The sequence below is a fragment of the Protopterus annectens genome, chromosome 7.part0 (genome assembly GCF_019279795.1).
Source record: "Protopterus annectens isolate FY-2018-M chromosome 7.part0, PAN1.0, whole genome shotgun sequence".
NCBI lineage: Eukaryota > Metazoa > Chordata > Ceratodontiformes > Protopteridae > Protopterus > Protopterus annectens.
Genome location: NC_056739.1, coordinates 340,623,265 through 340,634,877, shown reverse-complemented (window position 1 = coordinate 340,634,877; position 11,613 = coordinate 340,623,265).

The window sequence follows — 11,613 nt, the reverse complement described above, 5'->3', positions numbered from 1 at the left end:
AAACTACAAAATGAACTGACACCTTACCAAAGTGTCATGTTTAATTATAGCCTCACCTCAGGCTTTGTGCCCACTGAGTTGTGCACAGCTACAGTTATCCTACTCCACAAGGGGGGATCCACCTTGGATCCCAGGAACTACAGCTCCATCAGTCTGATGAGCCTGATCTGCAAGGCCATGGAACATATTATCATGGAACTTATAAAAAAAGACAATGGCAACCTTCAAACACTGGACCTCACCCAGTTTGGGTTTGTGAAGGGCTGATCTTGTCTCCTGAACCTGACTGACTTCTCTGAATCAGTCTCCAGAGCCATGGAAGAGAGTAAGGCGGTCCACACAGCCTATCTGGACCTCGACAAGGCCTTTGACACCATCCCCCACTCTGGAGTCATAGATAAACTTACTAAGCTGGGCATTAATCTCTACGTCACTCGATGGGTTGCTAACTGGCTTACTGACAGAACCCACACTGTAAAAGTAGCTGACTTCAAATCCAGCTCCAGACAAGTGACAAGTGAAGTACCTCAGGGTTCAGTACTGGGACCGCTCTTGTTTAGCATCTACTTCTCTGAAGTACAAGCCAACACTAAGGGACTCTGGCTAACAAAGTTCACAGATGACTGCAAAGTGGGAGCCATTATTGAATCCCCAAATGATGTGGATATTCTACAAAAGGGCCTTACAGAAACAGATGCTTGGTGCTAGAGCCATGGGTTCAAGCTCATTGTCAAGAAATTTATAGTTATCGCCTTTGGGAAAAAACATGTACCCATGAATTTCACTAAACACCAAAAGTGTGATAAGAGACTTAGGGACACAGGTGGACAGTGGTCTCACCTTCAATCACCACATCGCCACAACAGTCAGGAAATCCTTCTATGTGGCACACTTCATCACTAGGGCTTTTCATCCAGAAAAAAGGAGGTCATTGTCCCACTGTACTCATCCCTCATTAGACCCATTATAGAATGCAACACCCTGTTTGGTATGTACCTCTCAAGACATCTGCAACAACTGGAAAGGCCGCAGAAATACCTCACTAAAAGAATCACAGGCCTAAAGCAGATGCCTTTCGCTGATCGCCTTAAAAAACTCCAGCTATACTCTGTCACATATAGTCTACTGAGAGGTGATCTCAGCTTAACTTACAAGGCCATGTCAAACCCAGAGCTGTTCAACATGCTACATTTAAAGAAATCCCAATCTTTCAGAGCCGCATGCTCCAGGGATCTAAACCTTGTCATCACAATAAACAAAACATGCTGGAGGGATAGGTTCCTAACCCAGAGACTCCCCAGACTCTGGAATAGACTGCCCATACATGTCAAGCAGAGTGCCTCTTTGGCCTTCTTCAAAAGGAACCTTGACGATTGGATGGGAGAAAGGAAATTCACCCCAGGGATCATGTCAGTTGCCCTGCTAGACTGGGGGTCCAGGGAAGTAAATAGTGTGGGGAGAAATAGCCAGGGGATTGTTATGGCTAGGCTTGTATAGGCCCTAGGGCTGATAGCCTAGTACCAACCTATAAACCTATATATATATATATATATATATATATATATATATATATATATATATATATATATATAAATACGTAAATACGTAAGGATAACTTCTCTCTCACCTGCACCAGACCAAGTTATATGGTTTGTCCCCCTTAACTACAACACTATGCATTGCTTTAAAAATACCCTTCCCATAACACTATCACTACACACAATATCTTGGGTACATAACATATACAATAACACATATACACAAAAACTCACAATAAATCTAATACCTAATGTAACTTGTACACAAAGCCTAGCATTAAACTGCTCACGCAAACACTAATTTACTAATAAACTATCCCCTTGCCTAAGTCTTTACTAACTGACTAACTCTAACTTTAAAGCAATAACCCTTTCCATAACGTACAAGTAAACACTCACAACCCCAATATCCAAACTCACAGTTACATGTGAAATCCAACAAGTTTAATGAAATGAACGTAAAGCAAATGTTTGGCTAACAAGCATTTTATCTTATTATGGTAACCCATAATAGATATGTATATGTAATGTATATTATTTTTTACTTAATTTACTAGTTGTTGTATTAGTATAGTAGCTTGCATACCCTTTGCATGCTTGCATTTAGAGCCACATAGGGTTCGCCTTCACAATAATAGTGCCTAAGTCTTCTGGAATCATAAACATTCTGTTCCTTAGTATTGGTAAAATACTCAGGAATAAGCAAAAGTTGTAGTTACCATAACCAAAAGTGCCTAAATTGTTGTCAGCTACATTATGAGTTGGTAGGTAATCAAATTAAAATTGTTTTTCAGAAGCTGAATAGTCAAGAGAAAGTGTTTGTGTGTTCTCCCAAATCATAGTCAAGTTTTTCCTAATAATATTCTTTATCCTTGCAAAATCCATGGAGATGAGGAATTTCCATCTGCATTAGTCCATGGCAGCTTTTTATCATAAAATGGGAGATTAAAGGTTTATGTGTTCTTTACTTTAACACAGGAAAAGGGCTCAAATGTAGTGTATTTCGGTTCTTTGTATAGCGGAAAACTATAGAATCAAGTATACCATCTGCTGTTCTGTTATCTTACCTTCCACCACCAAATTTATTTAGCAGTTCAGTTTCTGTATGAAATGTCTGACATCACTTCTAAATCTCCCAGTTCATAAACCCTGAGCGCTGATCACGTTTTCTTAATATGGCCATGGTGCATACTGTCATTCTATGGATGAAGGATCACTCTTGTGAGTTTTCATTATATTTTTATATGATGGTGTAGGTGGACAAGTACCTTGAAAACCCACATATTCATATAGGAAAACCTTTTCTTGTCAACATGAGTGATTGTTGTTGTTGTGTCTTTCGGCTTTTCCCGGTCAGGGGTCGCCACAGCGGAACTCCGGTCTGCTAATGATTGGCAGTAGATTTTTACGTGGCGAGTTGCCAGCCCTGATGCACAACCTTCAACGAACTAATCTGCCATAAATCATCTCTCGTTTGCTAATTATAGCTATTGTCATTTTGCTTTAGTATCATTACTATACATCATGCTTATAATTTTGTATAAATAAATAAAATAAAATCATTCACACATCTCCACACAGAAGACGCTCTAGCTGAGAATCAAACAGGATAATGTCTTACTGTGAGGCGACAATGCTACCGCAGTTTGAAATATTAGTGGAGGTGGTGATGTAATCAGCAAGCATGTTAAGAGATGGAATTGTCCTTCTATATGCTAGAAATATCATCAGTAAAATGCTTCCAAAATGGTGAACATCTTATGTGGAATGATTTACAAGCATCTAGCACTATGGTTGGAAAATGGGGTCCATAGATGCCCCCATAGCTATATGACTGATTTCCATGATGTGTACAATAACCAGAAAGAAAAGCAAATCAGAATAGCAGTCCAGATACGCCAATAAAATTGAAAAAAGTCTTTGCTCATTCCTGATAGTGTCTTTGATAGCAGAAACTGATGTATTTGTTAGAATGACCTTTGCACAGTGATTCAATGTGTAATTTCAGTGATGTAAACAATTCAAGAAGATTGTCTTTCTTAATCCTGTCAAAAAAGTCCAGTGAATCTAGTAAAGAGGATTCATCTTGTAGTGTCAAATGTTTAAGAATGCTTTCCAAGTAAATAGCAGGGGTTTCTGCAGCGTAACCACCATTTATAATAATCAGTCTGTATGGTGGCCTGTATATTTTAATGTGGTTTGGATTTACAAAATAGGTTTGTATATCTTGGCTGCTAAAACTGGAATAAACCTCTCAGATTTTCTGGCAGTTCATTTTGTTTATCTGAATTATTCAACACGCAGCTTGCATTTAGAGAAGGCATCAATGCTTCTTTGTTGGTACATCTTTAAAATAAAGAAAGATGCAAATGTTTAAAAATATCAGAGGGTTGGTATTTCTTGTCGTGAACAGGTCTTCTTTCTTTATTTGTCTTTAAGACCTGTTATTAATAGTTCCCTAGGTACCTGAAACTCCTCACAGGAGAAGTTGCAATATGTATATAGGTTTACTATCATAATTTTGAAAATCACAATATTTTGTGATCAATTAGTCTAATTATGAAATGGGACATGGTAATATCAAAAGTTTACAATGTTGAACATGACAACAGAGATGACTGACACTTGAACTTCAGAAATTCCAGTATTGAAAGTCCATGTTTCCGTTTATGTTATTGCATCCCCCACACTCCCTGCAAATTATATATACCAACTCCAAGATCACACTACAGTGAGGAAAAGGGTAAATTTCCTGATCCTTGCTGTACATCGATCTCCATTCATAATGTCAAACTCAATAACTCATATTAGTGAATGTACATTCACTTTCACTAATGTAATTTTGATCACTTTTAGTTCGACATTGCAGATGTTTTGACAACACGCAGCCAAATTTTGAATAAGTGCATTTCTACATTATGATAGTAAACCATAAGTATATATATATATATATATATATATATATATATATATATATATATATATATATACGTCTACTTCATGTGGTCAAAATATCAAAAGACCGACTTGACTTTTAAAATGCCAAGACCACAATCCTGAATGTTTACAATGCTGACAACTTAAATTGCTGACTTTCAAAATACTGCAATTCAGAAAACTGACTTTCAAAATACCAAAACAAATAATGCAGACATGCGACCATTTTCCTTCACCAGTATGTGTAGAAATTATAAACAAAACAAAATAGTGAAGTTCATGCACTCAACTCTTGAAAACGCACAGAGCTAACTCTTTTAGAAAGAGAATCACTCAGTGTTCCATCAACACCATTTCATGTACTCTACTCTTCAAATTGCACAGAAGTAACTCTTTTGCTAAATATATTAGTCATTATACAATGACCCCCCCATTAATATTCCAAAACGTGCACGCTGATTGGTCAGCGTGCACGCTGTAAATCAGACTTATACTAAGGGAAAAAGGTCCGGTCGCCCGGACTTTTTCCATTAGTGTAAGTCTTTTTTTACAGCAACGGAGAATGCAAGATCCTCGTTGCTTTTTAAACACTGTCTTGCTATGTTAAAGGAGTTTAACATAGTGAGACAACTTTAAAAAAAGTAACGGAGATCTTGCTTTCTCCATTGCTTTTTTTAAAGCTGTCTCGCTATGTTAAACTCCTTTAACATAGCGAGACACTTTGTAAGAGGCAATGGAGATCTTGCTTTCTCTGTTGCTTCCACCCAAAGCTCTGATGTACTGCGTAAGCATGCGCATGCGCATGTGCAGTACATCAGAACTGCCGCAGAATACCAGACAGCTGTGGAAGGGCAGCAAGGAGGCATTATACAATGTCATTATTTAAGAAAAGTAATTATTTTTTTTCTTAAATAATGTCATTGTATAATAGCAATAACCCACTTCTGGGTGTGGGTAATGCTGGATTTACCCACGGTTGTCTTTGTTTGGCCACTCGGGCTTTGCCCTCATGACCAAACCACATCAACCGTGAGTCCAGGCGTGGGTTATTGATATAGTATTCCATGGGTATGTGCAACTGACTTTTCAAGATTTTCACCCTCAGATACTAAACTAGTTACAGATTTTCCTTTACATTTGTGAGTGTTTTTGTATCTGCAACTCCAGTATTTTTTTAATTTAATAGCCAAACACAAACTAGAGGAAATCCACCAAAGAAAACAGTAAAGCCCACAAAGGTGAAACGGAGACTCCAGCAGCTTGAAATACTTTTATTTAACGCTAATCAAATATAATTCATTTTTGTCTAACACAGAAGACTTCTTCAGAAAACAACTCCACAATGAATCCTTCACTTATATACACAATAAGTTAATTAACAAGCCAATCAAATCAATTTCCTAATTAAAACCTTCTCCACAGTGTTAATCTAAAAAGGCACGGTTCTCTAAAGCTCACAATTAAAAATTCAAATACTCACTCAGTAAATAAAAAAACAATATATAAATACAATCACAATAAACACTCAATACAATAAATATGCACAATATGAAATCAATTAACCTAAAATTTCATTCATCTAAAACCTTACCATTAATTAAAATATAAGCATGTATACAAGGGTGTATAAAAATATACAGTGAATGTATGTTGTCTTGGCGCCATCTGCTGGCCATAATTGGACATTTTTCTAATAAAAAGAGTTTTTGTCCTTCAAAAAAAGAGTCTTAAACAGTTCATAAAACAGGGACTAAGCCATAAAACTAAATGTGGGTAATATAATCTGAAGGGCTAGTAAAAGGCATATAAGCATATACAATTGTATCCTGAATTAGAGCTTCGAAGCTCTGAGTTTTAATAATGGTAGGATAGAAATATCCCCATTAAGACCAGGCAGTTTTCCTGCGTCCAAAAAAACCTGCCAGTACAGTTCTCTATATTAAAGGAAGGTCTCAGGGACCACCCCTAATATCTACTGGGATACTTTCTAAAACAAAAAAAAAACCTTTAAGATTATGTATAGTGGAGGTCCTAACATGAAAGATTTGTTAGAGCATTCTAGTCACAATCGTGGCAAACAGAGGAAGGTCAGAACATTTAAGTGTGGTTCTTGCTCACAGTGTAAGTTTATTATAAACAGGGAAGCTACCCTACTGGAAGCAAGGGATAGATACTTAAAAGGCAGGGTTTGTAGCTCATGTGATTCCAGTGGATTAGTTTATATAGCTATGTGCAACACGTGTATAGCATTCTATGTGGGCAAGACTGAGAGGAAGTTGAGAAAAAGAATTTATGAACACACCTATGATTTAAGTACCAAAATTTTGAAAAGTGTGTTTACATACTCTCATATGCTCTGATAATAAATTTCTATTTTTTGTTTTGGAAGAAATACCCATCGATGTAAGAGGAGGTCTTTGGGAGACCAGAATAGAGTACCTAGAAGTTTATTGGCAGATTTCTTTTGGAAGACAATAAGCTCTCCGGTCTAAATAATATAGTATCTTTAGCCACCGTTTTGAAGTTGAGAGCTGCAAGGTTGCAGAATGAGAGATTAAACATTTTTTTAGTAAGTGGTAAGGTAATAAATGGCCAATCCATGGTGTGTTTGTTCAGCTTTGCATAATACATAGCTTTTGTACCATGTTTTTATTTTTATATGTTTTTTACACATTTACATCGAATTATATTAATATATTATATTAGTAAGTTTTTTTAAGAAGGCATTTTAATGTATGGAATTATTTTTTATGATGTGTCAGTTTAGTTTTTTTTTTAAATTAGATATAGGTTCATATTTAGTTTTTATTGTACACGTGTTTTTAAAAGGATTTTAATTGATTTTTGTCACCTATTGTTTCCTTGGATATAAGGGTTTAAAAATGTGGTAGCATGATTTTGAACTATCCTGCATCTTATGAAGTCATTTTAGACAAAAACGCATGTGGTAGAGTGGTGTTTATGTTGTTTGGCCCTTATTTTACTCTGGTTTGGCTTCCTGCTGTTCAAATAAAGTGGATTAACAGACCTGCACTAGTGGTCGCCTTGGTGCTGTTATTTCTTGTTTATAATCCTACTACATGTATTCAGCTATCCAGACCTCTTTCAATACTCTTGCTGGACTTATCTGCATAACTGGGACCATCTTCTGAAACTTGTGGAACTGAAAACAAGCGATACTAACAATAAGTACAGTAGCATGCCCATGAATATGCGTAGCTAAAAAATGCATTTTAATTTTTAGGCAATGCAGCACCAACCTCCACAATAAACCCTGCACTAACACCAAATTGGTGGATCTTTTAGCTAAATCATAGATAGCAACTAAATTACCAGAATGAAAAGTAACTTTTGTATCAGTCAACTCATTTTGTAAAACTATAGTGGCCACCCAAATGAGCATGAGCTCTAAAAAGGCAATATCTTCATTTCATTCTGATTGTCACTAAACTGGACACTTTTCAGCAAGCTGTTCATACTTGAATTAAGTGCCTACACCTAACCCAACAGCTGCATCTTCACTGGGGATATTTTGTCCTCTTGCCAATAGGGCATTCCATTAAAATGGTGGATGAAATCCGCCCAAATGAACAAGTCCTCCTTGCTCAATTTAAAAAACCTTATCCAATGGTGCTTACATCTGACCCTTCTCAACAGATCAGTCAGTGACATTTTGAAGGCTTTAACTAGGCCTACTACTTGGCATGCAAAGTTCTGTAACATAAACAACTTTTTCACCTCCTTGTCCCTAGCTTTCTCTTTGTTAATCATGTCTACAATCATATCCTCCAGCTTTCCCAGCTTCTTCAATGGAAGGTGTAACAGGTGTAGCTCAGCACCCACTTCTAAGCCAGCATGGTTAGAAATCTAGCCTTGTCCTTCTACTTAAACTCCCCCATGGCTCACCCACTTCTTCTTGCAATTGCGTAAGGAAGCTGTGAAGACTGCCAGCCTAGCCAGATAGAATTTTATAGATAATTCTGTCATTTGTAAATATTAATGTAAGCCACAGTCTTGTTGTCTTGACTGCAAAAATGTAACAACAGTGCCCTCTGCTGTAAGGAAGCTAAGTCAAACATTTTATGACCCTTTGATCTAAAGTCAATGCCAACCTGTCTAGATGAAGACATTCTTTCTATTTTTTTAACCAAGAGTTAAATTGTAAGATTTAAACATGCAAATGTATTTTATTGCTCTGCTTCCTGACCAGCTGCAAGATAAAAGGAGATGTTAAGAATGTAAATGTAGTTTCTGTTAGCCTGGGAACCCAGGGAAGTGTAAAGAATGATGTAATGGGAACCAGGAATGTGATTTTAAAAACAGAGAGAGTCAGAGACAATTAAGCATTTTTGTATCTTGACCATCAAACTCATCAGCACTCTGCCTATGTGCTATATGTAAGTTACCTTAGACTTGTGTTTTCTCTTAGAAATAGCTAGAAACTAGAAAGATTAGACTAAGTGTTTTTCTGTGATGTCAGAACTGTAGTACTGAATTATTTTATGTATTTCTCTGTGATCTCTGAACTCTTGACTAGCACTGTGTAGTAAGAAGCATTGTCTTGTGTTTTTATTTATTATTACATATTTTAAAACCTTTCAACTGTGGCTGTTTTGTGTAGAGATAATTTAAACTCTAGAGTACATTGCATATTTATAGTAATTGCTGTCCAAGTCACTCCAAATAAGCCTTGCTGTTCAGTCACACTTACCATTTGGATAATAATATTGCACAGTATAATTGGACATCCTTTCATAAGAGCCTTTTAGTAGCTGATAAATATTAGTGGGTGGTGGCAAGTAGTACTACCGTATCGTCTGGGTAAAAGGGGAACAGCTGGATAACCTGTGCCAGCCTTCCCCAGGAGTGTCCGTGTGGTTATATAAACTTTTCTCAAAGTGTGTGTGTGTGTGTGTGTGTGTGTGTGTGTGTGTGTGTGTGTGTGTGTGTGTGTGTGTGTGTGTGTGTGTGTGTGTGTGTGTCAGCTGCTTAGGCAGGGACACGAAGCACTGGTTGGATAGAGAGGGTGCTGGAGGTTTTAGCTTCCCACTAGGCTGAGATCTGGACCTAATAGCTGTGCCAGTGCGGAGTCTTATTGGAGACCTGGAGAGCAAGGAAGCAATCAGCCCCACACTGACTGTGATCGCTGTGTGCTCTTAAGGGAAATTGCATCTTAGTGTGTGTATTTGTTATCCTTTCCTCCTATATGAGATGCCCCTCACTGGTGTTAGTGGTGAGGATTGAGGCTCCTTGATTGCTGGGCTAGGGCCCAGGTGGCACATATTAATTGTTTGGCAGAGGTGGGATATCTGCATCACATATTGATTAGTGGCAAATACTAATTGGCTTGTAGTGGTGTGGGTAGAGTTAATTCCTGTAGCTTGTGTACAGTGAGCTTTGAAGGTGTTTTGTACTCTAAATCAGCCATGCAGTGAATACTCAGAGTTCAGATCACAATTGTTTTATTTCTTTTGTTAGCTTAGTTAGTCAGGGTGAGCAGGCAGCATGTCAGCAGAAGAGTATGGAAATCTGACAAGGAACCAGCTGGCTGAGATGTGCCAGGCTAGGGGACTGGTGCATGGAAACCTGACTAAGGCAGACCTGATTGCAGCCTTGGTTACAGCTACATCAGAAAACAGCAACCAGGAGGACAATCAGACTGGCAGTGGAGATATAATTCCCTCTGAGAATGGACAGCATTACCTTACTGCAGAGGACTTAAAAATCCATATGGAGCTAAAGAGACTTGAGATGGAGTGCAGGCATGTGGAAATAGAAGCAATTGAGAGACTGCGGCATCTAGAGAGTGAGGACAATAAGAGACTGCAACATTTGCAGGCTGCGGAGAATGAGAAACTGCTACACCTGAAAGCTGAGGAAAAGGAGAGGCATTATGAGAAGGAGATACTGACTCTTTGCCAGAGTCATGAAGGTAATGGGGAAGGGAGTAACTGGACTCCCAAAGCAGAACAGGTCAGTAAATTTCTTCTACAGCTTAAAGAGGGGGATCATTTCGATAGTTTCATTCATATGTTAGAGAGGGTATGCAAACAGTATAGTGTTGACCAAAGGCTCTGGGTACGTTTCCCCTTACTCCATGGTAAAGCTGTAACTGTTTTGTCAAAAATGCCTAATGTTGCATGTTTTTATTACACTGTTGTTAAAAAGCATTTGTTAGAATTGTTTAAGCTAACACCTGAAATGTATAGGAAAAAGTTTTGTGAACATAGACGCAAGGCAGATGAAAGTGTGTGTGAATATGTTGCTGAACTGAGCACTTATTTCCATAGGTGGGTGAGTGGATGTCACATCACCACTTTTGAAGGGCTGGCAGACGTTTTGGTGAGGGAACATGCCCTTAGCACTTTGCCTGAGGACATGAGGATCTTTTTAGCTGAAAGACAATGTGCTACTTCAGATGAGTTGGGGAAGAAGGGCGACCTATACCTGGCAAGCAGGGCAGCCCTGCACAGGAAAGGGACCCCCAGTACTGGTCATGGGTCTAAAGGAACTCATGGTGGGCAACACAGACTGCCCCAACATAATCTGCCAGTAGCAGGGGAAGCCACTAGTCCAGGTACATGTCCAGGAGCTTGAGTTAAATGTTTTCAATGCAACCAGTGGGGCCATGTGGCATACAGATGTCCACAGAGACAAGGTGGGGAAAAAAAGGTGAGGGAGCCAGTAAGTGGGAAAGACAACATGCCAATAGTAGGTTGTCTTGAGACAACAGGGGTATCAAACTACCATCCTGCAGATGTCCTGATAGGGAAGGATTTGGATGAGGCAGTACCATGTGCTTATGCAGTTACACACAGTCAGGCTAGGAGACAAGCATGTGGGTCTGGTAGCCTGGGGGAGACTAAGACAGACTGAATACTTGCAGCCAGGACTGGTGAGGTGGTTACTTCAGGGAGAGAGCTACCCAGTAGCAGTGAGACTGAAGGTGAGCCACAGCTGCTTGGGGGTACTGATGGTCCCTTGGACAGAGTAACTGCAAAGGTAGAGGTGAGCAGTTGTTCCCAGGTTGACAGTGAGGCACCACTGTCAGTGAATGACAGACTTTCTGTGAAAGGGGAGCTGGGAAGGGATACAAGGAGAGTATTGAGACAGACTCAGCTCTCAGACCCTACATTGC